We start from the raw sequence: 6,000 nt of genomic DNA, 5'->3' as shown, positions 1-6,000 counted from the left end.
TGCATCTCCTTCAGAGAGCAAATATCCTCTGTATGGTTCTTCTGCAAACAGTAGGAACAGAAAGCTCCAGGAATGGTTGGTTTTTGTGTACATTCAGTGGCTAAATGGCCTGCTTGATGACACTTACCACACCAAGTATTTGACCGCATTACATCTCTTCCTGTTCCTGTAACGTTGGATATGCTAGCGGTATTCACTTTCAGTGTCTGTAGCTGCTCTGTAATCACATCCATCAACTCCTTTTTTATATTTGCAACTGAGTTGGATAAATAATCCTCCAAGTTTTCTCCTCCTGAGGCACTGGCAGTAGGGTTTTGAGTCTCTGTAATCACTGCATAAACAGGTTGGGCTGGTGCAGAGGAGTCTCTGTTCTGATTCTGATTCAGAGCTCCTATTTGAACTGTTGGCTATTGGCTCCAGTTGGTAGGGTTCCACTATTGCTACTGATTTGGCATTGGAAAAATTGGTTGGGACCATTGTTGTTGTGGTTGAACCATCATTTAAGGCATTGATTGTGGCCACTGTGGATTTGGTGCACTGTACTGTGATACTGGGGGCATCTGTTGGTAGGGGTAGGGGGCAGTCCGTGGGATTGCATTTGGTGGGTACATCATTCCTGACATCAGAGGAGGTAGGACTCCTCTTCCTGGATTCATCACCAATCTAGCTTCCACTTCATCGTACAGTCTTGCACCTTCTGCTGCAGCTTGCAGTGTGGCTAATCTTTGCAGCTCCACAAACTTACGGACTTCTGGTTGTAATCCTCTAAGAAACACTCCCTTCTGAATGCCATCATCTAGATTATGGTTAGTCCATCTCTTCAGGATGGATTTCATTCGTGAGACATAAGCTTCTACTCTTTCTCCAAAGGACTGACTTAAATTCATAAATTTCTCTCACATCCGCTCTTCAAAACCTTCACGCCTGAATTTAGTGAGGAAGGCCAACTTCAGGTCATCCCATGTGCCAAAAGTTCCTGCTGCTTGTCTCTCATACCACTGAAACGCCGCGCCCTTGAAAGTGGCAGGGAATATCGCTAACCAATGCTCAGGGGTTCTGGCATTGTTAGCCTCTCATGCTACCATAAACTCTACTACATGAAGATCAGGGTCTTCATTGTACTCTCCCTTAAAAACTGGCAATGGGACTACATTTGCTGGCCTATCATCAATATTTCCAGGACGAATCTGACTAGGAAGGGGACCTTGAGTTGCCATGGGGACTTCTGTAAAGAGTGCTTTTAGGGCATCAAAGGAAGCTTCTGCTGCGAGCTTGTTCTCAGCTTTGATTTTTGCCTTCTCTCTTCTCACGTACCTCTGGACTCATTCTAACGCTTGCCTCTTTATTGCGTCATTCATCAGGGGGTTGGCTTCAACCAGTTGGCCTGGACTCAACAGGATAGTATCAAAGAGGGCTTCAGTCTCTGAGGGATTCTCTGGCCAACATTTCTTCTACTTCTTCCTTTTCAACGTCTCTGAATTTTGCTTTCATGTCACTGCACAGAGGAAGGTATTCGGTTCTCAAGGTGTCAAAATGCATATGTCTAAGCATTGTGGTAGTGCCATCATCATAGTAATGCCAGCTTCCGATGGTTTCAACAATGTATGTTGTAAAGAACACTCTGTCCACCAACTTCCAGTGGGTTGCCAATTGGACAAACAAAAGATTGTCAGAACACCAAGCATCCCATGTATCTTGCTATTGAGCGTCTACGAACAAATTCCAACTCTTTTCCTTCTTGTCTTCGTGAACCTCTATAGACCAAGACTCCTGAAGCTTCTTCACAATCTCCCACTTGATAATGTCTGGAAACTTCTCAATGAATGCCAAATCTTCCATGGATGGACATTCTCTCTGTTTCTGCTCTTCAGTTTGTTCCCAAACAATTTGCCACCAAGATGCAAGTTTCTGCTGCTTCAACAGGAAGAGGAAACAATCCACCACATAGAGCATGCATCATGATGGTGATGTGTTTCCGCCATTGTGGGATGAACTTCTTGTGGAATGTGACTTTGATTATGAGAAATTCCAACTCTTCAGTGGAAGAAGGGACTTTACAAACATCCATTGAATTCTTCTCTTCTTGGCAATGCCATTTCCTTCATTTTCAACCTCTTCTAGTACTTGTTGATGGCAAGTTTCCCCGGATGTGCACCAAAAACATGGAGCCCCAAGAGGAACACCAAGGAAATGGGAATTCTCTTGCAAGAAAATCTATCTTGTAACATCAACAAGCTTTTATTTCATTCTTTTGATCATCAAAACAAAGAAAACAACAATTATTCATGCAGCATCATAGTAGATTTCTTCCACGGATTTGATAGAATCAACCATATTCTTTATAATATTCATAATCTCCATCAAAAGAACAAAGAACAAAAAGGAATACACCATCTTTGAATGGAAATACGTCACATATTATTCATCTTCAATATCTTCATAATTCTCTTTCTCAATCTCTCATATACAATTACACTGTTTTGATAGAATTGACTATCTCTGACTCTCTCTCTCTCTCTCCATCAATAATACATCATATCCTCACTACAATACTCAATAATCACTCACAATAATCCTTATTAGGTCGTGGATACACCTCCCAAAAGGTATGTTAGATGTGAAGGGGCACCAGAAACTTCATAGTGTCCTGTGAGATCTGGCTTCTATCACTGTCCTTCTGTAACCTTCTGTAAATCTTCAGGTGCTTCTTCACTTATTTTGACTTGAATAGAGCTTCCATTCATCCTTTTCCTAAGAAAAGAACACCTCCCAAAACATCCATACATCCATCATAACACTCAACAGAAACAAACAGAACAGAACCACAGAACAACAGAGCAACAGGACTACAGAGCTACAGAAGCACAGAAGCTACAGAACTTTACAGAAGATTAACAGAACCCATAAAAATCATAAAAACCAAAACAAAACCAATTCAATCTCTCATAAACCTTTTAACACATTTCAATCATCTCTCAAAACATCCATTCAACCATCTCTACTACCAAAACAGAACCAAAACAAAACAAAACAGAAGAAAATCAGGCCTTACAGAACCATACAGAGAGAATTATAGAACTCTTCAGAACAACATATTTTATCAAAAACCAACATAAACCCTTTCAAACATACTCAAACCACTCCAAACACTTCAAAACATCTTCAAACTCAAACAATCAACCACCAAAAACAACCATTCAGCAACAAAAACAACAAAAAATCAGCCCAAAAACCAATCATTTCCATACTCAACACTCCCTCTACCACATTCACCCATGTGTACATGTCTTTTTTTAAACTTTCCACCTCTTTCTTTAATTCTGATCCATCTAACATTGTTATTTGTGCATCCACCATTGACTTGTATATCCCTAATTCATTATTACATGACTCTAACTACCTTTTGAGTTCAGCAATCTTCATGTCCTTGGCTGTTATGCATGCATTTGTATTAGCTTTCAATGCATCCATATCTGCTTTCCAAGCCTCCCTTGCCATGTTCAAGTTATTTATCATATCCATTTGCAAGTGAGCCTCGATTTCTTTATATTTTGCATTGTCCCAACTATTAGAGCATGATTTTCCATTTGTTTCTACAGTAGCATTTAGTTCTTTCTTGAATTTCTCCTGCACTTTTTCATACATATCTTTTTGCTTTCTATCCATGTCATCCATGACTTTTTGTTACATGTTGCCACACACCCTCATGCATGCTTTCAGGTTTGCGTCCATTTTAGCATTCAATTAATGGCAGGAATGTATCTGAATATTTGTGTATGTACCTATGCTCAAGAGGTGGATTTCTTTGGGGTAGCTCAAGTTGTAGGGAACTAGTATTTTATATAAGGGTCACTATACATTAATTAAAAGCCCGAGTTACTGAATTGTACATGTAGGATGCTAACTAGGTAGCTTTCAAGAAGACACTTAAGGAAGAATTTTACATTGAAGACACCAGTTTGATTACCTGAAAGACTTTCCAGGAGTGCATTTTATAACCTAAAAAGAGTCTTATGGCTATAGAGTTATTAAGAGAATTTGAAAGTGGGTTTGAGCACTTAGATCTTGCAGAATAGCAAGCTCTTGCAAGTCAGAAATTGACTTATTTCTACAATGGTAGATCCTAAGTGTAACATGCCCGCTCCTCAAGTCACGGGACACGTCTTAGCAGTCCATCGAGAGACATATCTAGAAGACGCCGCCCGACACTCCCAAGGAATGACACGGGGTTTGCCAACTAGGGTCTCTCGAGTCTGCCCCGCAACGGAACTAATCCGGCCATTCCCACTAGGATCGACCTGAAGTCTCGGTTCCTAGTCAACATTGTCTAAGGTCATAGACCAACTTTTTCTTAACATTTCCTATTAACATCTCCTTTGAGGAAAGCTCTCAGCTAACTGAGACCACCCTTCCATAGGATAGACCCATTGGTCACATCCACCACGCTTCCCTCGAGGGTTGTTTTAGTTATCTAATTACCTACCACGTTATGCTTGATACATAAAAGCAACTTCCTTAATTAGCCCATTAATCACAGGTTCCTTTACGTAATTTAGGCCACAGACATGAAGACAGGTTAAAACAAGATCAAACACTACCTTAACTTATCTTCGGATTAATGTGTGTCTCCTATCTATACAGAAGAGTTAAGTGCTCCTTTCTGCCTCCGCAGAAAAATCCTTCCGACTTCCGACAATAAAACTCGAAGGTTTATCCTTCCAAGATTCCACCTTATAGCTAGTATCAAGACCTCGATATCCCATCTCGAGTCATGTAGAACACTTGTGTAGGGCCCGGAGGCATTGGGATTTATGGCCAAAGCCCCCATTGGCCCCTAAGCATCCTCCTACGCCAAGTAATTTCCACGGAGAGACCTCGCGCGGTGGGTTCGGTCCACATTCCCCTCGCGGATTCACAACCCCCTTGGTTAGGGTTTGGCGGTTCGCGGGGGGTAGCTAGCGCCATCCTTCCTTAATTAATCCTTTTATGAATCCATCACAACTAAGGAAAAACGAGCCTATCATTTCCAATCAAGAAAATATCATTTTCTACATCAAGCAATCTCTTTGCTTATAAACCACTTGTCCTTAGTAGGATCTCCTCTTACCAAGGAAACCAGCCAATTCACTTAGAAATATCCTTTTCAAAACAACCAAGCATAAGCCTTGATCAACATTCATTTAGATTTGGCTTACTAGCCTAGCTTAAAATAGGAGGGTATCCACTTCAATAATCTAAGACAAGATCATTAAAAACAACTCACAAGCACGTGTGTTTAATCACTCAACTTCTTTTGAATCTCTCTTTCCCTTGGGTTTTATCCTAGGGTTCCAAGTTTTGAATCCTCGATTCTTTGCACATATTTTAACATACTTAGTAATCTTTAAAACACATTAAATATATTGCAAGGCTTGTTATACATTCTTTCCATCCTCTCTTAGTGCGATGCTATGCAGAATTTTGCCATCCAACTCATCTCCCGTGCACAAGGATCATTTAATAAACTGACACAATCTATGATCCTTAACTCCCTTCACATTTAGTTGATGACTTTTTAATCCTAATATGCATGTATTTGTGTGGCTTAAGTTTATCAAAGCCTAAATTTCCATGTATTTGTGCATTTGCATGCTAAAAACGGGAGCTATCATTTCATGTGTTTATTGTAATCACGGGCGCGAACCATGAATCCTAGATGATCGTTCATGTACTAGATTGGGTGGAAGCCTATTATTTTATGTGAAATATTGTAAAAAGCCTATTATTTCATATGTGTAAACTTGGGCTTGATTCGTATGTGTTGCGTTGGTCGTTTTGCTCATCCCTCCAGCATTATCGGTGGCTTGGACGCCTACCCTTCCCACGAATTTCTTCTTGGGAGCCATTGGCCTCACGGAGATTGGGCAGTTCGGTTCAGGTAGATATGTTTGGTTGGGAAAGACCGTTGGACGGGGTTTGTTGGGTGACTTGTGGTGGTTACTCTCTTTCTCTCTCTTCTTC

General features: G+C 40.7%; 1 long non-coding RNA gene across 1 annotated transcript in view; it reads right to left on the bottom strand.

Moving 5' to 3' along the window:
- Positions 1-2,471: 2,471 nt before the first annotated feature.
- Positions 2,472-6,000, bottom strand: part of LOC148016768 (uncharacterized) — a 37,520-nt gene continuing 33,991 nt past the window's right edge. The window contains exon 4 of the long non-coding RNA XR_015688079.1: positions 2,472-2,751. This is a non-coding gene — a long non-coding RNA (uncharacterized LOC148016768). The remainder of the gene's footprint in view (positions 2,752-6,000) is intronic.

This window comes from Lygodium microphyllum, chromosome 23 (genome assembly GCF_053477565.2).
Source record: "Lygodium microphyllum isolate KBCC chromosome 23, Lygodium_microphyllum_v1.1.10, whole genome shotgun sequence".
Classification (NCBI taxonomy): domain Eukaryota; kingdom Viridiplantae; phylum Streptophyta; class Polypodiopsida; order Schizaeales; family Lygodiaceae; genus Lygodium; species Lygodium microphyllum.
This window is presented reverse-complemented; position numbering and strand designations above follow the sequence as displayed.